This window comes from Xiphophorus hellerii, chromosome 24 (assembly GCF_003331165.1).
Source record: "Xiphophorus hellerii strain 12219 chromosome 24, Xiphophorus_hellerii-4.1, whole genome shotgun sequence".
Lineage (NCBI taxonomy): Eukaryota > Metazoa > Chordata > Actinopteri > Cyprinodontiformes > Poeciliidae > Xiphophorus > Xiphophorus hellerii.
In genome coordinates this window covers 7,344,334-7,369,343 of record NC_045695.1, presented here as the reverse complement: position 1 = coordinate 7,369,343, position 25,010 = coordinate 7,344,334, and the positions used below count along the sequence as shown (strand labels likewise).

Genomic DNA, 25,010 nt, shown 5'->3' with positions numbered 1-25,010 from the left:
AAGTCCAAATTCAATGTCTGGAAGAGCAAATTAGAGCAGATTTAACAAGGATTGTAAATAGAGATAAATGCGCTACATGTCAAAAGGGAGACGGTCCTTGTGGTGTGGAAGGATTGTCATCAGTGCTCAAACCGGAAGGTCATAAGTTCAAGTACTGGTAGGCTTTCTGAATTGTCTACTTGTTTTTACCTTGTCAATATTGACACCCCAAAATATAAATGCGCCAGGAGAAACTTCTAGAGTTTAGATGGTCGTGTGGTCCACAGGTTATGGCGTCAGACACCAACTATGAAGCTTAAGGGTTCAAATCCTGGACAGAATGTCTATTTTGTCAGCCTCTTTCAGTCAATTCAGACACCTGGAAAGATGAATGCGCCACGAGAAACTTCTAAAGCGTAGAAGGTCGTGTGGTCCACTGGTTAAGGCATCAGACATCAGATACAAAGGATGTGGGTTCAAATCCTGATCTGGGTCTGTTAATAAAGTGGATCTTTGTAATTAAGTTGGGATTTTTAGATTAAAACTCACAAACTTCATGATAATCAGTCAAGAATAAGGCCAATTTCTGCTCAAATATCTTTTTTTTACCATTATTTTGTCACTCCGGGAATGCACCGATTTCAAAGTTTTTTGCTGATACTGCCGATATTCCTTTTTTGCTACTTTTTAAGCAAAAACAGCAAAAAAGAAATATCGGCAGTATCAGCAAAAAACTTTGAAATCGGTGCATTCCTGGAGTAAATGATTAAAGAAAGATATTTAAGCAGAAATTGGCCTTAATTTTGACTGATTATGATGAAGATTGGGTGTTTCAATCTAAAAATCCCATTAAAGACCAAATTATGTATGAATATCTACTTTCTTTAAAGACCAAGATCAGGATTTGAACCCACATCCTTAGTATCTGAGGTCTGATGCCTTAACCAGTGGACCACATGACCTTCTACACTTTAGAATTTTCTCGTGGTGCATTTATCTTTTCAGGTATCAGTATTGACTGAAAGAGGCTGACAAAATAGACATTCTCTCCAGGATTTGAACCCTTGACCTTCATAGTTGGTGTCTGATGCCATAACCTGTGGACCACTTGATCTTCTAGCCTTTAGAAATTTCTCGTAGCGCATTTATCTTTTCTGCTGTCAATGCTGATTTTGAAAGAGGCTAACAAAATAGACATTCTTTCCAGGATTTGAACCATAATACATAAAACATTGAGCAACTTATTTGATTCATCAAAATGTAATGTTGCTGGTTTTCTCAATTGTTTACTGGGTGGTGTTTTCAGGATTCTGTAGTTTTGTGTCTTTATGATGTAAAGCACTATGAACTGTCTTGTTGCTGAAATGTGATATACAAACAATCTTGAATGATAATTAAAACTCTGAAGAGCCTGTTTGCTTGCAGAGCATCTAATTAAATCAGTCAATCCAGGTGTGGTGGTGCAGGTAGTCACACCTTTAAACTGAGAGTCGTTAGTTAAACCTGTCACTCAATGAGCAGTGAAACTACCCTGAAAGTCATTCATCTGTCACTTGTTACACTAAAACTGTGAAAGATCATGTGGTCTACAGGTTAAAGCATCAGACATCAAGTATGAAGGTCAAGGGTTCAAATCCTGGAAAGAATGTCTATTTTGTCAGCCTCTTTCAATGGCACCATTGACAGCAGAAAAGATAAATGCGCCATGAGAAATCTCTAAAGTGTGGAAGGTCATGTGGTCCACAAGTTAAGCCCTCAGCCATCAGGTACAAAAGATGTGGGTCCGAATCTTGATCTCGGTCTGTAAATAAAGTGGGTATTCAAGTTTAATGGGATTTTTAGATTAAAACACACAAAGTTCATCATAATCAGTCAAAATTAAGGATTTATGTTAAGAAAAACCTGATTTCTGCTTAAGTAGGTTGTTTTTTTTTATCAATCTTTTTTTACTCCAGGAACGCACCGATTTCAGAGTTTTTTGCTGATACTGCCAATTTTCCTTTTTTGTGGTTTTTAAGCAAAAACAGCAAAAAAAGGAATATTGGCAGTATCAGCAAAAAACTCTGAAATCGGTGCGTTCCTGGAGTAAAAATGCACCGATTTCAGAGTTTTTTGCTGATACTGCCAATTTTCCTTTTTTGCTGCTTTTTAAGCAAAAACTCAAAAACGGGAATATCGGCAGTATCAGCAAAAAACTTTGAAATCGGTGCATTCCCGGAGTGACAAAATAGAATGATAAAAAAAAAAGATATTTAAGCAGAAATTGGTCTAAATTTTGACTGATTATCACGAAGTTTGTGGGTTTTAATCTAAAAATCCCAAATTAATCATGAAGATCCACTTTATTAATAGAGGAAGATCAGGATTTGAACCCACATCCTTAGTATCTGAAGTCTGATGCCTTAACCAGTGGACCACATGACCTTCTACACTTCAGAAGTTTCTCGTGGCGCATTTATCTTTTCAGGTATCAGTATTGACTGAAAGAGGCCGACAAAATAGACATTCTCTCCAGGATTTGAACCCTTGACCTTTATAGTTGGTGTCTGATGCCATAACCTGTGGACCACTTGATCTTCCAGCCTTTAGAAATTTCTCGTAGCGCATTTATCTTTTCTGCTGACAATGCTGATTTTGAAAGACGCTAACAAAATAGACATTCTTTCCAGGATTTGAACCATAATACATAAAACATTGAGCAACTTATTTGATTCATCAAAATGTAATGTTACTGGTTTTCTCAATTGTTTACTGGGTGGTGTTTTCAGGATTGTGTAGTTTTGTGTCTTTATGATGTAAAGCACTATGAAATGTCTTGTTGCTGAAATGTGATGTACAAACAATCTTGAATGATAATTAAAACTCTGAAGAGCCTGTTTGTGTGCAGAGCATCTAATTAAATCAGTCAATCCAGGTGTGGTGGTGCAGGTAGTCACACCTTTAAACTGAGAGTCGTTAGTTAAACCTGTCACTCAATGAGCAGTGAAACTACCCTGAAAGTCATTCATCTGTCACTTGTTACACTAAAACTGTGAAAGATCATGTGGTCTACAGGTTAAAGCATCAGACATCAAGTATGAAGGTCAAGGGTTCAAATCCTGGAAAGAATGTCTATTTTGTCAGCCTCTTTCAATGGCACCATTGACAGCAGAAAAGATAAATGCGCCATGAGAAATCTCTAAAGTGTGGAAGGTCATGTGGTCCACAAGTTAAGCCCTCAGCCATCAGGTACAAAAGATGTGGGTCCGAATCTTGATCTCGGTCTGTAAATAAAGTGGGTATTCAAGTGTGATGCTTTAACCTGTAGACCACATGATCTTTCACAGTTTTAGTGTAACAAGTGACAGATGAATGACTTTCAGGGTAGTTTCACTGCTCATTGAGTGACAGGTTTAACTAACGACTCTCAGTTTAAAGGTGTGACTACCTGCACCACCACACCTGGATTGACTGATTTAATTAGATGTTCTGCAAGCAAAAAGGCTCTTCAGAGTTTTAATTATCATTCAAGATTGTTTGTATATCACATTTCAGCAACAAGACAGTTCATAGTGCTTTACATCATAAAGACACAAAACTACACAATCCTGAAAACACCACCCAGTAAACAATTGAGAAAACCAAGTAACATTACATTTTGATGAATGGCATCACAAAAACCATCTCTGCACATCAAATAAGTTGCTCAATGTTTTATGTATTATGGTTCAAATCCTGGAAAGACTGTCTATTTTGTTAGCGTCTTTCAAAATCAGCATTGACAGCAGAAACGATAAATGCGCTACGAGAAATTTCTAAAGGCTAGAAGATCATGTGGTCCACAGGTTATGGCATCAGACACCAAGTATGAAGGATGAGGGTTCGAATCCTGGAAGGAATGTCTATTTTGTCAGCCTCTTTCAGTCAATACTGATACCTGAAAAGATAAATGCGCCACGAGAAAATTCTAAAGTGTAGAAGGTCATGTGGTCCACTGGTTAAGGCATCAGACCTCAGATACAAAGGATGTGGGTTCTAATCCTGATCTTGGTCTATTAATAAAGTGGATCTTCATGATTAATTTGGGATTTTTAGATTAAAACCCACAAACTTCATGATAATCAGTCAAAATTGAGGCCAATTTCTGCTTAAATATCTTTTTTTTTACCATTCTATTTTGTCACTCCGGGAATGCACCGATTTCAAAGTTTTTTGCTGATACTGCCGATATTCCTTTTTTGTGGTTTTTAAGCAAAAACAGCAAAAAAGGAAAATTGGCAGTATCAGCAAAAAACTCTGAAATCGGTGCATTTTTACTCCAGGAACGCACCGATTTCAGAGTTTTTTGCTGATACTGCCAATATTCCTTTTTTTGCTGTTTTTGCTTAAAAACCACAAAAAAGGAATATCGGCAGTATCAGCAAAAAACTTTGAAATCGGTGCACTCCTGGAGTGACAAAATAGAATGGTAAAAAAAAAGATATTTAAGCAGAAATTGGCCTCAATTTTGACTGATTATCATGAAGTTTGTGGGTTTTAATCTAAAAATCCCAAATTAATCATGAAGATCCACTTTATTAATAGACCAAGATCAGGATTTGAACCCACATCCTTTGTATCTGAGGTCTGATGCCTTAACCAGTGGACCACATGACCTTCTACACTTTAGAATTTTCTCGTGGCGCATTTATCTTTTCAGGTATCAGTATTGACTGAAAGAGGCTGACAAAATAGACATTCCTTCCAGGATTCGAACCCTCGTCCTTCATACTTGATGTCTGATGCCATATCCTGTAGACCACATGATCTACTACACTGAAGAAATTTCACGTAGCGCATTTATCTTTTCTGCTCTCAATACTGATTTTGAAAGAGGCTAACAAAATAGACATTCTTTCCAGGATTTGAACCCTTGTCCATCATAGTTGATGTCTTAGAGCATAACCTGTGGACCACACGACCATCTAAACTCTGGATGTTTCTCCTGGCGCATTTATTTTTTGGGGTGTCAATGTTGACAAGGTAAAAACAACTAGACAATTCATAAAGCCTTTCAGAATACCTGCCAGGACTTGAACTTATGACCTTCCGGTTTGAGCACTGATGACAATCCCTCCACACCACAAGGACCGTCTCCCTTTTGACTTGTAGCGCATTTATCTCTATTTACAATCCTTGTTAAATCTTCACTATTTGCTCTTCCAGACATTGAACTTGGACTTTTTATGTTTGTATGACATATCAGCTACTCTATGAGATTCTTCTCTTTTATATTGATGTTTTCTTGCAGAGCGTTTGTGTTTTTATATACAATTATTGATAAAATATAGATAACTCTACTTGGAATTGAATGCTGGATCAGGTTCTTTTCACACCACTCTTTCTAAACTTTTGCTTTCTAAACAAGTTGTATTATGTAGTTTCACTCCTCGTCCATGTCTTAGTTTTTTATGTCCACCTTCAAAAGAACCATAAAGTGAGAAACTTAAACACGGAGCAAATGAATCTACAAATGGAAAGTTCTTATATTGTTGTAACAATAGTGACTTTGAAAGAGGCTGACAAAATTGACATTCCTTCCAGGATTTCAAGCCTTGTTCTTCATACTTGATGTCTGATGCCGTAACCTGTTGGAGTAGAAGTAGAAACTTTCTTTTCAATAATAAAAGAGTGCCAAATGGAGCCGGGATGCATTCCTATTTTAGTCTTGGTACATCAGTCGATCTTCACACATCATGGAAATCTTGAGATCCAGGTCTTTCTCTCACTAAAAACTGGGGATGGATGAATCCCCACTCTCCTGATGTTCGGTCTCCACAGCACATTTTTACACTGACTGAGACATTGCATTTGGAGGTTGCCACAACCAGGGTTTGAACCAACAATCACCAGATTCAAAGCACAGCACTTTACTGACTATGCCAACCAACCTGCTCAATAGATGCTTGTTTGTCTCAATACTGTCAGAAAGCTGAAGAAAAAAAAAACATGAAAAAAGTCATTAATGTGTAACTTCTTAAATGAGCACAACATGTTTAATTCAACCAACTCTAGCTGTTTAAATTAGATCCTTCCCCCCCCAGACAAAAATACACACAAAAACTATTCTACTCGTCTCCTGGGTGCAAAGAGGCAACCTCAAAGCTGAACAAACAGTAGTGACCAAACACAAATGAACACATGTACAGAAAGACAAAGCAGCAGCATACTTTGCAGCTCTCATTACTAACAAACACAAAAGGAGCCACTGAGTCAACCCACAGAGGTTCAACATGCAGGAAAAAACAGAACTCTCCACAATCTGCTTCTGCACTAAAACCTCCTCAATGCAACCATTTCCTATAATCTGTTTAGTTCATTTTTCTACACATGCAGTGGAACAGAGTAGAGTAGATATAGAGGCTGGTGGAGATCTCTGGATTCAGCATCAGCAGTCTGACATTAGCTGCTATTGTTTATCTGGGAGATGAAGAGAAAGAGAACAGCTGTTCAGCACAGAAGCATCAGAAAGTCAAAGCCTGACGTCATGAGGCAGAGAAAAGGTCATTAGTAAAGAACAGTAGCAGCACAGAAATGCATATTGAGTTGGAATAATTATGTCTAAATTATGTTTTCATTAAACCTGGACAAAAATACTTAATAAAATTATTCAAATCAATTTGTTTATTTGTGAATTTTAATTTATTTTAAACAGTTTCCTATTTTATTACTCTATTTTATGATGTTCCTCTGTCTAAGACTGTACTGCTCTCCTCACACTGACCACTAAAGACTCCTATTATCTTGTCTACACCTGTGATCAGAACAAATGCACAGTCCCAGCTAATGACAAGCCCCCCGGCTGACCTGCTGACCCACATCACAATGAAGAAAGAAGCAGATCGCAACAGCTGGACAATAAGATGAAGGGCTTGCTTTGGGTGATGAGATAAAACGAGTGACAAGACGGTAATGGAGAGTTCAAGAGCAAGACAGGAGGACGACAAGAGGAGATAAGAGGTTAAAGGAAGTGAAAGGACTGCAGAGTTGTATTGGGCAAAGGGGAAGTAGTAAAAAGGAAACTGGGTTGGGAATAAAGATCTAACATTTCCATCCATATGACTATTAACGTTATATTTGAGTATAAAATAAAGCTGCCAGGTATGTGGAAATATCTTGGTGCACTTGAAATGACAAGACTTAACTTGCAAGAAGCTTTTCAGCAAAATATAGGAGCTGGTTTTAAGTAAATAATTCCTTAATATTGATCAAAGTACTTGTTCCATTGGCAGATTATTTCACTCATAAGACATGTCTCCCATGTTATAAGTGAAATAATCTGCCAAAGGAACTAGTACTTTAGTATATAGAACCTGCCTGACAACACAAAGCAGGCTAACACTTGTCCAATAGCAACTCATTATGCCACAATAAATAAATTCCAACAACAAATGAGAAACAAATCCACTGGTTCAACAATAAGATGGAGAGACTGGGAAAAAATCACTAACAAGAACAAAAAACTGATTTTCTAAATCAGATGTATCTCCAAGACTCCTGGGGAAATATTTGGAAAGTTAACATCTTGTTGCGTCTGGTATAAAACAAGTATAGCGTTTCAGAAAAACAATATACTGACCGTCAAACATGGTGGTAGTGGTGAGATTATCAGCTTCAGGATGCCTTGGTGTAATTAGAGCAAAAAGCACAAATCTGTAAGAAGGCAAAAACTTTTTCAGAACAAAATAATGTCTTTTTCCATATAATCCTAAAACAAATCTTGTTCTTCTTATGTGTGACAGAGGAATGTAGGTTGACTGGGAAGATACAGGGTGAAAACTGCAGAGCAACTATCAGTCAACATGGACAGATGATCAGGATAAGAGAAGAAGATTTGTTCATCAGTCTGTCTCTCCAACATGAAGACCAACCATCATCATCATCATCCCATCACTCCTGAACTAAACATACACACACACACACACGTCATTCCATATGGTAGAACATGCTGTCACATTGCACTGATGAGATGTCTATAACATTCTTTCACTTTGACAGCGAATCTAAGTGTATTTTTAGGAAAATAAAATCCCCGAAAAACAGTTCTGGCACTGTTCTATATACTGTATGTTTCTGAACCTATCAAGGGTTGACTAATCTCCATAGTAACCTTTAGATATATACATACCCCCCTTACCATTTCACTTCTTAATAGTTTTTAGATATTTGTTTAGAAAAACCCATCTATGCTACAGATTAGCATGCGCTAACAGCACCATGATACAAGCATGGGACTGCTGCTTTATTCAGTTTGTCTATGTTAATGTGTTAATGTGTGCCTGTGCCCATCAAATTAACCTAATAAATAAATAAACATAACTTTGACTTAAGCAACCACATTTCTTGCAGTTATTTGAGTATATTAATGTAATTCCACAACCTGGACTCTTGATGTGATATATACAAGTCCAACTTTCTAATATTTTCTATATCTCTACCTAAATCTTTCACTCTGTTAAATAAAAACAATATTTCTTACCTTTTCGGAAAATTCATTTGACATCATCTGATGTTTTCTCTGAAAAACAAAAATTACAGACATTAGTCGATCTGACAGGTGAAATGTATCAAGGTGCAAAGCAGATCACAAGCAGCCTAAAGATGAATGTCTGAAGAAACCAGCCTGGATATTTCTTCCTGCATCATGAACTTAGAAATAAAAATCATTTTGGGCGTTTAAGAAATGTTGTATGCTGTTCTTCTTCTTTGCTTCTAATTCACTACATTTTCAAGGCATCAGTAAGCATCCAATCATCTCTAATTCAGTCCAACTTTGTAAGCGGAGTTAAACCTCAACAAAAGCTTGAGAGGGTTCAAAGGTGAAGCTCGAGCAAAGGTCCATTTATTCAAGAGGTGCAGCTGTTAAATTATACTTTCCTTTCCGAACGTCTCAATTCGACTCAAACTCCTTTTACCTACTAACTACAGGAACAGAGAAACTCTGAGCCTGTACTGCTTTTCTTCTGCTGTCTCTGCCTTCATCCTCAGGAATAATGAGATCAACATTCACCTCCATACATTCAGAGTGAATCAGTTCACACACTTCATGCCTCAACATATTTACACTGTGTGTGAAATGAGGCCATTATAATTTATGTTAAATATGACACAAAACAAAGATGATTATATATATACATATATAAAGTCAAACCCTACTTAGAAATAAAGATCTCTGTTTAGTTCAGATTTATATTTTCACTGATCAAAATCCTGTCAAAGATCTGATTTAACAATGAAACTATAGAGACACTTTTATGTGGTTAAATACTGTAAGCTTATGTGAATATCTGTCATGGCATAACCTGAGTCTGACCTTGTAAGGTATTGAATTGTGAAGTAATGTCTGTCTTCAATAATCAGATAGTACACCATTTACTAAACATATTAATATGGTCGTATTTTTGTGGTTCAGTTCCCCAGTTTGGGCAATTTATCCTTACAACATCTAACATTTTGACAAATGAAAAAAATGATTTATTTTTGCAAGAACTTAATTGCTGGAGTCAATAAGTCACATTTCCTTACTGCAGACTATGAGGAGATTTTAAATCTTTAGTTGTCTAAGTGGGGATGTGTTACAAAAATGTATTATGAATCACCATTTTCATTTTTGTTATTCCCTTCTATAAAACATGCTTTCTTTTAAAAATCTGCAGATTAACAACTTGAGTAAACACTAAAACATGAGTGGGAAGTAGAAAGAAATGCAACACAGATTTTGTTTCGGCCTTTTCCTCAAACACACACACACATGAATTTGGTGTGGGAGCAACAAAGAGGCCAAGAGGAGGCGACGGTTATCAGCTGCTGTAGGAAATTAAAGGGACGGTCCGCGGTTAATATGCAGATATGCAGATGGGTTGACAGAGCCCTCTCTCGCTGTCTGTCAGTTGTGTGCCAACCCCCCAGCCCACCCCACACACACACCTAGAGGCAGGTAGAGTGTGAGGACACAGTGTGTATCAGTGTGCAACACCAGATGGGATGAGCAGGTTGATTAATCTCTGTGACATGAATACCAAATCAGAGGCTGAAAAGTGTGAGTGAATACAGATAGGGATGATTGAGGCTGTGATGATAATGACAATGATGGCGGGTGTGTGAGCGTGTACGTGTGATGCAAACATCCCCTCTACATTCGATTAGATCACGTTCTGGACTGAACGCGCTGGTTCTTCAAAGTCTGAGTTTCAGATTCTCACTGAAATCATTAGGAGATATGAAACCGCAGTCAGTTCAGCTGATCAACTCAGATCTGCAAAAACTCACGTTGTTTTTCTGACAGTTTTCCAAACTGCAAAGGAAACTTCAAGTGTGAATATACAGCTCTGGAAAAAATTAAGAGACCATTTTACTTTTTATAGGTATATATTTGATTGAAATGAACATTGTTCTTTTATTTTATGAACTACTGACAACATGTCTCCAAGCAAAAATGTTGTATTTATTTGCAGAAAATGAGAAATGGTGAAAATAACAAAAAAAAAAGATGCAGTGCTTTTACTAGTGTTTTAACTCAGGAAGAGTTCAGAAATGTAAATATATAAAATATTTTGTTAGTGTGTGATTCACTCGATGTGAATTTTTCAAAGCTTTTTAACTCTTAGAGTTTATGATTCCTGGATAAAATTAAATAACTGCCTCGTTCTTAATAGGTTTTGAAATTAAATAGTCTTCAAATAAACAAAACAACACAAACAACCAAATAGTTGAAATATGTTTGCAGAAGCCTCCTGGGAAAAACTTTGATCTTCTCTACTTAAGGTTGCTATATTTTTCCATATCTCTTGAATTTGGTTCAAACATTGAGTTAACATGATTGTAGCCATGTCACTCTAGACCCTGGTAAGCTCTCTATCAGCTGATGTAAGTAATGTACATTTCACTAAACATGTTAAAAATTCTTTGGACTTCTTTGTCCAAAAGGAGAATGTTGCAGACAATTTGAGGATTATTCAAATACAGCTTGGGATTCAAACCCAGAGCCGTCTTGCTCAGACCAGAAGGAATCTGCTGGAAATTTCAATCATTATCTTTAATACATTTGTAAGTCTTCATACAGTAAAGGACTTTTAAGCAGTTTCTTTTTTATGAAAGTGACAATGACCAAACAAATCAACTATATTGGTACAAATCTGATGCTAAATTTCATGTGCTGTATTGACCCAATCAAAGTCCAGGCAGAAATCTGAGACTCTGGAGTAAGATTTGATCATCAACGTTCACAAAACGCTCAACGTCCAATCTGACTGAGATTCAAGAAGCAATAGGTAAGAGTTATAGTCTCTAAATGAGCAAAGCTAGTAGCTACAGTAAAAAGAAGAGTATTGACTGAAAGGCTGAATGTAGCTCCTGCCTCACTTTTCAGATCTTTATTTTTCCCCTAATATTTCTCAAAAATACGCTGACATTTATGGTTGTAACGTGACTAAATGTGGCAAAGTTCACTGCAATGTAAAAATAAGCATATAATAGAAAAGACCCCTTCAAAAGTTCACAGCCTCCTTTACCATAAAAATGTTTCTTTTTTCCATTTAAAAAGAGGAAAAGCCACAAAGAGTCGAAGTGAACAAGATAAAAACGCACTCCTTAGGGGAAATGTGAGTCAGGGCCACAATATTGTTATTACAGATTGATATACACTTTGGTCCCCTTTTATTCAAACAGCTCACCTCTCAAAATCAGATGCTCGGAGCTCTTTTGATGACTACTTTGAGCTGAATGCGTGTTATTACAGGTATTACATGAAATTGCCAGTGTTAGGCGAAGGGGATTATGATGCTTTTGGGTCAATACTTCCTCTGAGGTGTTTGGCGGCTGCAGCTGAGGAGCGATTAGCCCTTTTGTCTGTCAATCTGCCTTCATATGGGGTGCTTATCACACACACATTATAACCACAACCAACTGCACTTTTGTGGTGATTACAGCCTTGGGTATATCAGGCTCTTTCAGTACGCTGAGAGGTGTCAGTGCAGCTTCGGGCCGTCCCACAAGCACACAGCTGCTTGGACGAAAGATGACAGGTGAAAGAATTTAAGAGCTGAAATTATGACTTGATAAGCTGAAATCTACTGGTATATGGACTTTCATCAGCTGGTTCTATTTCTCCCCCGTTTTCCAAATTGATTTTTCTGAGAACTTTCTAAGCAACAAGTCACTTATGAGTTCAAGTGCATTTAAATTTTTACTGCTCTTTCTGTATTTCAAGGAATATTTTTTTTTACTTTTTTGCCACAATTTTTTCAAACACTTATATCAGACAAAAATAGCCTGGGTAAAGACAGTCCTTGATTGTCCAGGACTGCACAGTCAAGAAATTACTTAAATAGAACCTGTCTAACAGGATGAAGTAGGCAAAATCTCCAAAAGTATCACATCACTTAGGCTCTGACATTTATCAGTGTGGAAAGGGCTCCAGTGAAGTATTATCCAGAAATGGAGCAAACATGGAACAGTGGTAAACATTCTCAGCAGTGGGTGGCCAATCGCGTTAAAACCTTAACCAGGTTATAAAAGAGCCCAGTACAACATGTGAAGCTCTGCAGGCCTCACTTCAGGCTTAAACAGTCAAACTTGAAGGTGAGACAATAAAAAAGAGAAACTGGGCTAACATGGGGCTGGGAGTGTTATTATCTGTCGCTCCTTTGGTGCTTCAAGACCTGATATTCACAGAACTTAGGAACCCCAGCCTCTCCTGAATACTTGAGACCCCCAGTAAGAAAACTTATGATTGGCTAATTTAATCGTTCAAACACCAAATATAATTTAACATGTATTAATACCAACAGTGGAAATAGTCTTAGCTCTACCACAGAAACTACTATCTTTTTTTCCTTTTTTTTTCTCCGAAGAGTTTTTGCGGCGCTAGTGGCTCGTATTTTTTGTACAGTAGGCAGACAGGAAGGAGGGTAGACATGCGGTAAAGGTCGTCGGGACCGGGAGTCGAACCCGCGACGTCCGCGTCGAGGACTAAGGCCTCCAAACGTGGGGCGTGCTAACCCCCTGCGCCACCACAGCACGCCCCAGAAACTAATATCTACAGTCCTAACGCTTTTGGGGGTACAGCCAATCAGCACCAAGGAAAATAAATGTCCCTTCTTCACTGGCTGCTTTGCAGATGCAGTCAATAATGTGTTGAGTAGCATTTTACCTAGGTATTTCAGCTTCCATAGTACATATTCCTTAAAATATTTTAGACATGAAAATAATTTAGTTACCTGCAAATAGATGGGGGTCCACTGTATTGTGAAAAGATGCTGACTTCATAAAACAAAAGCAAGCAGTTATACTTCCATGTTCAACATTTTTGTGTAAATACTATAAATTTGTGGTGTTTTTACTTAGAGTCAGATACCAACCCATTACTATCTAAACTTTACATGGTATTGCTGTTTCAGCAGAACTATTAGACATTTTATCAGCTCAAATTTCTAAGTAGAGAACGTAATGCAGTTAGTAAGATCCAGAGTATTGGACTGCTGCATGCGTTGCAAATAAGCTAATTATTAATTAACAGTATCAATGAAAGCACATGAAGACTATTAAATTTATCTACTAAAAGTAAAAAGCTTTTCATGCTTTATATTTTCAGTCTAATAATGCACTTTTAGAAAAGTCTCTGTTATTAGTAAAGCACGGGCTGGAGTAGAGTGATGTTATTAGAAGACCCAGTCAGGCTCACAGTAGGGGTTGAGCCGACTGGGTATGGTGATTTCCACTTTACTTTTGTGTAGGCTAATAAAAAAATGAAAAACCCTGAGCCTAATGGGATTTGGTGATAAGAAATTACCAGCGCCGGGTCCTTCTCTTTTGTCTCTTGCTGGGTGTTCGGCGGCTGAGCCAATAAGAAAGCGTCCAGGACTGCCGTAACCTTAGAGACAGGAGAACACGGGCCGCAGCGCCGCCATGATAAACGAGAGCTGTTTGTCAAAGTTCTCTTGAAACACACATACATGCATGCACACTTCAGTCTGCTACTAATGTCCCCTCTTCTTACCATTCAAACAAATGGTGCATTTAGACTTACATTACATCTGAGAGGGAAACAATGTGTGAATTTGTAATGTTTTTCTCTCTCTTTTTGACAGTTTCAGGAACCAGAACTGTTAAAAAAACAAAACTGTGACACAGCTGAGCATAATTTAAGAGTATTACATATGTTCTTATAGTTTTTCATTCAGCTCTACATTTGGATTTGTAACCTAATTTAGGGAGTTTGTCTGCAAATTTTGTGCCAAGTGTCATTTGTAAGTAATGTAGAAAAAAACTGCTTTTATTGTTGCTATTAACATTAAAATCACACCAAGTTACAGTGACTTAAAAAGTACTTCAGATATACAAAGAAATCAAAACAAATGAATACATAAATTATGTGCATAACAGTGAAAAGACACAAGGAACCTGGGAAAAGAGGAGGTGAAAATATAGAAATCAGCTGAATCTGTCAGTGTTTACAAAACCCCTGATATTTAATTAGCAGCGCAATGATCCTAAACATATTGCCAAAGAATAACCTAATTTATGAATTCATTTGTTTTACTGATCAGTAAATCTAGATTCCTCCCAGTTTCCAGCTTTTACACTTAAACCAAGCCTAGATACAGTTTTCCTTCATTTTATAGGTCACAATCATTAAACGTTTCACTTTTCTTCCTGTGTTGGTTGCAGCCTATCATTTTCTTTTTAACTCCGAGGCCACAGAGCTGAGCTGGAGGACACAATGGCAACAATGGGAGAGAACAAACCCACATAAGATGGATGAGCGAGGAAGGCAAGAAGATATGCAGAGTGAAAGGAAGAGACACACTCCTTGGCTTGTCTCTCTGCTGCAGTGCGCCAGCTCTATAGCAGAGTGGAGAACAAGCAAATTACATAGAACGGACACAAAGACGTTGTCCTGTCATCTCCGCCTGCCAGGAAAGATTTACTATTTTACTAGTAGTCCACTAGAGGGGCTGTCCTATGCCATGTCTGCCACTGCAGGAAACAGAGAGACCTCGACAAACCTGAAGGCCAAAACTTGGATACACTGCAATACACCATCTAATCAGGCCTTACTGGAAAGTTCAAATTAGAGCTTCTAGACATGGAGAGATCTAGTTTTCCACCTATGAGAAAGGATGTCAGTCAGCCTTGTTTTATGTCCTTTGTAAATTCTTGATTGAGACAAAAACAGAGACACCGACATGCTTCATATGGGACAAATCATCATTTTCAGACCATCAGTTTGTAGTTTTTATGCCTCTTTCTTTTCTTTCAACTGTCTGTTTTTAATTGCAAACTCAACTTGCTGATGTGTACTGGAAGGGTGCAACAAAACATTTGAGCTACTGTGATAATTTTGGGATAATTTGGCAGCAATAACACCTCTACTTACTTTTTCCACCAGAAATGACCCCCACTCAGACAGGCTAACTCCGAGTCAAATCCTATCAGTTAAGATCATAGTAATGTGGAGATGTTACACCAATCACTGCAGAGCTTTAGCAGGCAGGGGGTCAGAAATTCAGCCAAGAATCTAGAAATGATTCCACATCTGTAGACTGCAAAGTCAACATTTTGAAAGCACTACAAAAAAATATTGTCATTTCTTTTTAAGCCTGCTCAACAATATATATATGTTTATAAAATAAAGTAGTGAAAAGAAAGTGTTATGGAGATTAATGTTAAGCCAAAACCTGAAAAGGTTTTGCCTCACTAAAAAATAGGCGTTCGGTTTGGGACTATTTGTAAAATAAATATACAAAATTTGATTCTACTTGCAGCACGAGAAAAACATTTGTGTCACTCTTTCTCTGAAAACACCTGCAGTGTTTGATTGAGCTTAATAAATGAATAAAATGTAGATTTTAATGCATTCAAGTCAAATGTGGTCAGACTTACTATGAAATTCAAGAAATTATAAAAAGCTTGGTAATTAAAATATGATTATTTTGTCAGACTTATTAGAAAAGAGAGAACATTTTTCAAACAAAAAGTATAAACCAATATATATTCAGTCTATCATCTGTTTTTACTTTTTGTTATGTTGCGTTTAGATATTCTGATGTGAATCACAGAATATTTGATACGTTTCAGTATCAAATCTGACTAGCTGGGAGATTCTTTGTCAGTAATTAAAGCTGTTTGCTGAATACAGAAACCACTTATGTCTTACCACTTAAAAAAATGCAGCTAAATAGGATCAATTTCCTGAGTTATTATACTCTGGCTTATTGATTTCTCTCTAAACAACCACAGAAAGGGAAACAGACAAAAGCTGAAGTTTACTTCTGAGAAATCATCTTTCAACCTGAATATTGTCGCTGTTACAGCATCACATAGTGAATGCTACTAATTTCAGCTTGTAGGGGGAAAAAAAAAAAATGACAAGACTTGAATGGGCCTTGTAAGTGTAATGATCACACACGCGTACACGCCGACACACAGCCCCAACAGTAATGACATTTAAATGGCTCATTTGAAGATAAAAGGCCCGCTAACATCAAATGGATCCTTGTTATCATAATGGCAAACAACTAACAAGAAATGAAGAAGCTGCATAAAAAGACATGCCTCGTATTTGTCTCCATGAACACAATAAGCAGGCAAACAAACATTGCTAACAAACAGCGATCTAAACTGTCTATTCACATGGACACATTATGGAAATGTTTGCCTGTTTATGCTCCACCGATAGCTGAAGGAAATTAGGGTGCATTACAATCAACTCTGTGGAGATTTTCAATTAATTTTTTTTAAGCAGACTTGACAAAACATTATGCTGCAAAAACAAAGCTTGAATTTTTTGACCAACAACATTCCCGTTTGAAAGGGAGGTTTATTGGATGTGGTGTTTAGAGTGAGACCCAAATTAGCTGAAGTATTAGGAAATGCTCTTTTGTATTTGTTGAAGAAGTGCTTCTGTAAAAAAAAAAAAAACTTGCATAAATTCATCCTTTTTCATCTATACATTGTGCTCAGAAACTGTTCTTCACTGCATGAATTTCCTTTACACACAACTATCAAATACTAACAAGCAACAGGGATAAAACAGCTTGGAGCTTTGATGAAGGATTTCTTCCACTTTAAATATTTTTCTGGTCGATTCCTTCAGAAGATCAACATAAATGGACATTTATAATATTACATTCTATGACAAATTTTCTAAATTATATAAACAAGCCTTTCGCGTTTGTTTTGTTTTGGAATGATGAATTTATTGTTAAAAGATTAAAAAGCAACTATTACAAATTAATTATAAAAAAGACAATGAAAGTGTCAAAATGCAAACAAAGTGTTATTTTACTATGAGCCAATTTTGAATGTAAGGCGGCCATATTTGATTTTGAGCTTGTTGTTGGTGAGAAGACTTTTATATTTAAAATGCAAACATCTTGGGAACCCTGTTATGTTTGAAACTGATTAAAATTGTGACGACAGATTAAACTGCATCTCCAACTAATCCAGATAATAAGACAAATGTCTGACAATGTGGTTTCACACATTTTCTGTACTATTATAAAGTATTTGTCTTGGGATCCATCTAATGAAATTTTAGCACCGGTTTAATAGACTTTCAGTAAATGGACAGATATGTCACAACAGATCACAATTTCTGAAATAAAAAAAAGTTTAATCACACAATATCTATATTTCCTTTTTGTTAAACTTTTCTTTTTTACTTTTTGCTTGTTCTGTCATTTTCACAATTAACCACACTTTCTTCCCGCACTGCATCTCCAACTTTTCTTTTATCCTCTGCTTCCTCCTCCTGCTCCTCCTCTCTTGGAGGATCTTACAGTAATAGGCAGGTAATTTCCCACTATTACAAGTCGGTACATTAGTCTCTGCCTGCACTATTTACACAAGTTAGCAGTCCAACCGAGCCATTTATGGCGGATCATTATAGCTCTTGGTGCCCAAAACGCTTGGGAATTCCAAGATGAAATGATGGCTTGAATGCATTACCGTGTGTGTGTGTGCAGGTGTGTGTTTATGAGCGGAAGATGGGAAGAAGATGAAGGCGAGATCCCTTTTAAAAGCCCAGCTCAAGATATATGATACTATTAAGACTTTTGAGCACCAATTACACCAGCACTACTTTAAGTGGCATCAAAGTCGTTCCATTTTGATACATTATGACGATGGTTTCATATATTACAGCAGATCTTCTTTAAGATGTTCAGCTGCTGATGACACGACTTCAAAGTGCTGCTGACAATTTGGCTAAATTATCAACCCTTTCGCATTTGGCCCCTTTTTTGGGGGATAGAGTCGTCTTTAATAAATGCTTCCCACCTTCCAACCCAACACTTCGTGAAAACCCTTCGCTGCTTGCATTTTTACGTCTTTCCATCCAGTTATGCAGGACTGTAACTTGCTGGTTTTACTGTATTTTTATAGGGGTTTCAAACAAAATCTGGATTCCTGTGGAGGAGATGATTTATAAGAAGTCAGTCGTGTTTGGGATGTTTAAAAAAAGAAAACCACGAGGAAATTCAGATGCTCAATGAATTACAATCAAACTATTTATTTCAGTAATTCAACTGAAAAAGTGACACATATGTTATTAAAATTGACTAAAAGCAGAGTGATTTATTTCAAATGTGTTCGTCTTGTCGATATCAATGATTGTGGCTTATATAAGAACAATAAAATGGGATGTTTAATATAGAAATGTTTCAGCTGACAGTCCATAACATGACATTTCTCAAGCAGAAAGTCATTAAATACATCCAAAAGGAGGGTAAGCAACAAAAGGTCATTGCTAAAGAAGCAGGATGTTGCATCCAAGTATATTCATTTAAAGTTGAGTGGAAGGAAAACATGTGGTAGATAATGGTGCACAAACAACCAGATACTAATACTTTCAAACTGTAACAGCATTTTTATATTTTTGCCATTTTTCTTGTCTCACGTTTAAGCATTTCAATTTTTTAAGTTGTTATATCTAGAATAAATCTGTGGAACAATCTGTCTAAAGAAACCAAAGAGAGTCAATCAAGTTTTACTTTTAAGGAAATAATAAAATATAATATTCTACCAAGGTATTGATTCAGTTGAGTGCTATATCATTACAAAGACGAAATGTGTTTTCTTTGGTCATTATTACCTTTATATATACACACATTGTCAGTTTTGTGTTTAAAGATTTCTCTTCATGGATGGATGGATGTTTAGTTGCTTCTGGTATTACAAATTAACTTTTGACTTTATAAGATTATTTTCTTCAAACTACTCCTTTCATTCAAAACTTGTGTTTATGTCAACATTTATGTGACAGTTACGTGAATTTAAAGTCTAAAGTTCACTTTAAACTTTCAATGACTGAAATAAGCAAATAATTAAATCTAAATGAGATAAGTTACATTTTAGACCGGTTTATGTTTTCTCTCCATCAGCAAGCAACTATTTTTTCACTTTGTCACTATATGCATTTAAAATATAAGCATAAGCGAATGTACGAATTACAAAATGTGTTTATACTCCTAGAATGCAAATCAAAATAGCTCAACAACAAACGTTTTCCCCAGTTGCATAGTTAAGATGTTGTGTTTGCTACAGATCCTGCTGCTGCTGCTGCCCTCCTCCATGATGGAGCAGACAGGGTGTTAAACTGCGTGTCAGCTCTGTAATCGTGTGTGGGTGATCCTGTAATGTGGTGGCTCTGATGCTGTAATGATGACTTCAGAGGGCTTCCCTGGATGGAGTGAAAGCAACACACACGCACGCCGAGCCGTGGCAGTATCAGTGGGACATTGTCAGGCCAGACAAAAGGCCTTATCTTCCCTTCTGCTTTCAATGTGGGTGATTGGCCACGAGAAATGAGGAGAAAAGGCCATGTCCTCCACCAAGACACCACAAATGTCAGCCACCTTCCTATCTCCATGCAGCTTGTGCAGGCTCCCCGTCACTGTCAAGAGTCTTGAAATCTGGAGTCCAAAACGTTATAAAAAAATGTTTCTTTATATCGTTGAAAGTCCAGGTTGTTGCTGTTAGTTTTGGCAATATCTAAATGTTTGAAAGAAAATGATGGATTCTGTTTGAAACTTTTCTGTTTCAGGTACATTCTGGTTTGTAGTCTGCAATAGAAACGTTTTCATGTCAAAAGTCAAAAAAAGGCACAAAAGAAAGCAATCAGAAAGCAGCCAACGATGCAGCAGAAAGTTAGTGAGTCACAGACTGTGCAGGAAACACAGAACACGACGTAAACCTTCCAGTGAAGCAGCGATGGCAACATTTCCACCTCAAATGTGAGGGTGTCAAATAAATGCTTGCATGAAGATTTGTCCAATAAACCAAGAGAAATGCAGTAGATGGAGACCTACCTAACCGGCACCCTACTTAAAACATTCAAAGCCCTTTGTATGTAAGCACATAAGAGGGGGAACAGTTTAATGTTTTGTGACAGTCTCCTATAACTGCTTCTGAATGGGAAAAAAATCAGAGTGGAGGGAAAGGACAAGTACAACAGCTTAAGAGGAAATTGTGGATAAAAGACATAAGGCCACGTCACCTGTTTGGTATTTCAGTATTTCAGATATTTAAAACAAAAATCTAATCTACAAATATCAATATCAACTGATGTCAAACACATATACTCTGGTACATTTTTCATCCATTTGAGGAAGTTAGTTACTTTTTCACAGAGCCTGGCTGGTTTGCAGAGCTTTTACCTTGATAAATGAAATCATAATTTGAAAACTGCATGGCCTTTAAAGAATTTATATGTATAAACCTTTAGATCTGACTGTACTGGTCCAGGTAAAGTCAGGATAAAGCTTCATTTCTATCTCAGGATTTCAGTTTATTCAAACATAATCTGTAGTTACGTTTGAATAAAGATAAATTAGCCTTTTGTTGATTGCCTCAATAGACAATGTTTAGACAGTAAATCATTAAAGTCTGGTAAAAACCTGACATCTGGCCTTCATGCGGCTCCACTGCCTGCTTGAACCATAGAAGACAAAACTAACCAGCCTGGTAACTCGACTCAGGCCTTCCTCTGGCCTCACTTCCAACTTTTCTCTCTTGTCCTCTGGTTGAAGTGACAGATCTAAAACATCATTCCTGCTGCCAATCATGTGAAGCTCTCTCTTCATGAGCTTCCCATCATTAATTGAAGGATCATTTTAGCCACAGGGTACGGCTGAGGACACTAATCAAGACCTCGTTAAGGGTTGTTAAAGGACAATTGTCCATAATTCCTCTAATCCGCTGGATATTTAATTAATTAACCACCAATTAGAGAACAGCAGCTCTGCAGCTGGCAGGTTCAAACCACACAATTTCAAACTGGAGCTGCTGTGCCATTAATTACTATTGGAGGTATTTTTCAATTCCAAATCGGTAAAAATTATGAATCCTGCTGCGTTGGAGTCCAGGAGGACCCAATTTTAGGTTCAAAAAGGTTTGATCAGCAAAATCACAGTGCAGCTTGAAGGCCACCTTGAACGCCGTGTCTCAACGACCTGCTGTGATCACAGTTTAAAATGTCACAAAAGTTTAATCCAGCACTGTTAGCCGTTTCAATCAGGTCCAAACAAAAGAGGTAGGTCGAGAGGTCAAAACATCGACAAGCCGGAGTTTTTTGGGGGGAACATTGAAACTTTTTATCACTGTTATGTATCAGCCTTTCATTTCTACTTTTCTGGTCCAGGAAAAAATATTCAGTCAGTTTAAAATCTATTGGTGTTGCAGTGCAACACATTTATTTGTCTTAGTCTTAATTTTTGGCTGCTTATTATTATTATTATTTTCTTCTGCGAGACTTGGAAGAATTTAACGTTTGTTCCAATTGGTGATATTTTAAATCAATAGATGTTAGAAAGGCAATTATGACTGGATAGTAAAGTTTGTGATTTCACTAAAGGAACTTAAGTAAAAATTAATTCTGCTCTGTGTGCACAAGAATCGAGGTTAGTTACCACGACAGAGATCAAGTGACTTTTGGCTTTTACTTTCATTTAGAGTATAACGATGCATAAAACTGACATGACAAGAAACAACGCTGAGCTCACGAGAACGAGAGAAGTTAAGATTTTAAGATTACTTTAAAGACAAAGCCTTTATTTTGTAGATATTTATAGTTCCTACTGTAGATTCAAAATGCTGCCAACAATAAGAGTAGTTGGGGAATCTTCTTTTTCAACTCCATCAGGTTGACCGTTCGCAAGATAGCAGTCGCCTCAGTAAGAAATATTGAGGCGAAAAGACAAATTAAACTGTCTTTTCATTTGTTTATATGCAGAAAATTTGAGAAAGCAGGTGATGAAGAAGTCCTGCAGAATTAGCTATAAACTTTCAGCCCCCTTAAGCCTAATGCACCGATTTTAAACTTCACTTGGTATAATGTTTGTTTGTTTTTTAAACTAAATGTTACAATCTGGATACTCATATTTCGTTGGTATGTTTTGTTGCAACTAGACAGAAGTACCAATTTTGGAGAAGGAATTAAATAAAAAATCTAAATAAAGTAAAAACAACAAGAAGATGCATCAAAAGTGCCAGTTAGTGGCTTGTGATATCAGACGCTGTAATGTTTTGTGAAGTTTCCTTTATTTTGATTAAATAACTTACAACAAAATTGAGAAATAACTGCAAAATGAAAAGGAAGGATTTTGCATATTGCATTTTGTATAAATTCAGGTATTTGTTTTAAAATTTGTTTCATGATCTGACTACCAAAAAGAGATTAAAATGTCACAAAGAAATTTGATTTTTGAAAAATCAAAATCATTATTTTTATTTAAAAACTGACATACAATTACAATAACCAGGATTCTTCCTCCTGCTTTGGTATTTCCAAGCAGCCTGAGTAAGAGGCAGCAGTAAACATTAAACCGAGAGGCGGTGAGACACAAACAACTCAACTCTGAGCGTGTTGCTAATGTTTCCCAGCATGCAGCAGGTGGGAAATCTTATTTCTGCGGTTTTCTAGACGCCTCTCAGCATAAACAATGAGAGGCCGGGAGTGAAAGAGAGAGAGGGAGAGTACGAGGGGGAAGACCGGACGGATAAAGAGAGCGCTACAGAATCAATTAGCCTTGTTAGGAGGAAGTTCAGCTCCCTCTCTCAGAAAAACACACACCTGCTGACACCCTCCCCCCGACTCCCTCATGCAGCGAAGGCCACCCGCAGGCCGTATGGCATAACAAAAGAGAGGTTTTCCTTTTTTCCCAGGAGGTTTACTGCTCTCTGTCTCCCTGCTGCACTCTGATTCTACCTCTGCAGCTTTGTCTATTTCTTGGAAGTATGGGCTTCATCAGCCCCCCTGTGGAGATCATTTATCCACATTCTAACACACACATACAGAGGGTTTTTAAAAAAAAAGAAAAAAGACTAATTAGTGCTTAGACCGCCTGCCCAATTATTACCAGCCGTGCTCTAATTAGGACTTACTTAAAGTGTGCATCAATTAGACTTTAACATCATTGCCTGCTTTGAGGGAACTGGACCTGTTAATACTTGCTGAACCAGACGCAGAACAGAAACTCAAAGTTCAGATTCTTCTGACTAAATAAAGTACATTACAGCATCATGCCAGGAAATTCAGTATTTTCTAAAAGTTAATTAAAGCCCAGTTTGACTGAAAAAAGACTTTTGAAGATGTGGAGCGGAGGAGGAACATCTGTACCTTTGTCTTGCATCTTAATATCACTAATATTGGTGATGCTTATTGTAAATAAATGTCTAAATAATGACATCAGGCAAAATGCTGCTGCCTTCACAACTGATAAAAAAAACTTGAGTTTTATACATTTCTCTATATTTCTATTGATTCCAACTTTACAATTCAGTAAACAAATGAAGTAAAATCTGATAGATTTTTTTTTTCAGTATTTTTTTTACATTGACTTTCATTTCCTGTACTGCAGGACACCATTAAAGTAATTCAACTCTGACTCAGTGAATTTGATTTTCAAGCCTAATAAATTATATAAAGTCATTACATGCCTATTAAATAAAATAATAGATTTAATTTATTTTCAAATAAAGTAAAATTGTGGTTTTTATATCTGTATTTGTTTCACAAATAGGGGTATTTTGAGAAAACTGTTATAGGCCTTGTAACTAGCCTTTGCTAGTTAGCCTTGTAACTAGCCTTTACTAGTTTTTACCAGGTTTTCAACAAAACAAGAGAGAATGTGTCAAAGATTTATTTACCAATGTGTGGAAACTTCTGTATTTTGTACTGTGGTGTATAAACATAAACTATATAAACATATATATTTTATGTCAAATTTAGTTTAAAGAGGCAATATTATGTGTTTTCAAGCATAGAGTTGCATTTTATGACACAATCATGTAATGACTGTTACCTATGTTGCCTTAAAATGTTATGAAAATGCTATATATGTCAAATATAACTTAAAAGAAGATTGACTTAGCAGTGTAACACCTTGAAATAACACCTGTCTCTTTAAAAACTCCTGCTCTTTCTGAAACTCTGCCTTCAGGAAGTCGTCACAACATCTAACAACGTTTTTACCAGTGTTTCACTGAGGAGTCGCTCATATAATGAGCTCAGTGGATGTACAGCTCCACCAGGTGTTTGCTAATTGCTGCTGGCTAGTCTGAAGGAGCTGACTGGGGGAGTTGCAATGGAGGGCTGCTCTGTAGGGTGGAATCTCTGAAGCTTGGAGACTGCAGCTCTGAGGAAGAACTTCGTCTAGAAGGCAGAGCTGGGTTCAACCCGGCGTTTTGCACGGCTGAATGGTTGCCATGGAGACTAACGTTTTTCTCAAACTTGCATGAAAGAATCAAGGCAACACTAAAGGGTATATTTTTGATGAGCAGATATAAAATGGTGCAAAGTTGATTTTACATAATACTTATACCTTATAACGTTCACCTTTTAAATATACCAGTTTTATGACTTTGGACTGTAATACAAATTATAAAACTATGCAGAACAGCATTTAAAAATCTCATTTTAAATTCATTGGTGATTGGAATTCATTTTTGAAAATTGATCCCCTAATTACATATTCCAAACTATAATTGTCATTATTAATGAGTTTGTTGTTTGG

General features: G+C 36.9%; 1 long non-coding RNA gene across 7 annotated transcripts in view; it reads right to left on the bottom strand.

Annotated features, from left to right (window-relative positions):
* Nucleotides 1–25,010, bottom strand: part of LOC116716259 (uncharacterized) — a 71,844-nt gene that overhangs the window by 12,606 nt on the left and 34,228 nt on the right. For 6 of the 7 annotated variants that reach the window (XR_004338425.1, XR_004338423.1, XR_004338422.1 and 3 more), the window contains exons 2-3: nucleotides 8,477–8,515; nucleotides 7,577–7,650 (exon numbers count right to left, since the gene is read on the bottom strand). This is a non-coding gene — a long non-coding RNA (uncharacterized LOC116716259). Of the gene's footprint in view, nucleotides 1–7,576; nucleotides 7,651–8,476; nucleotides 8,516–13,786; nucleotides 13,868–25,010 lie in introns of all 7 variants that reach the window. The other variant, XR_004338426.1, reaches the window with a different exon arrangement.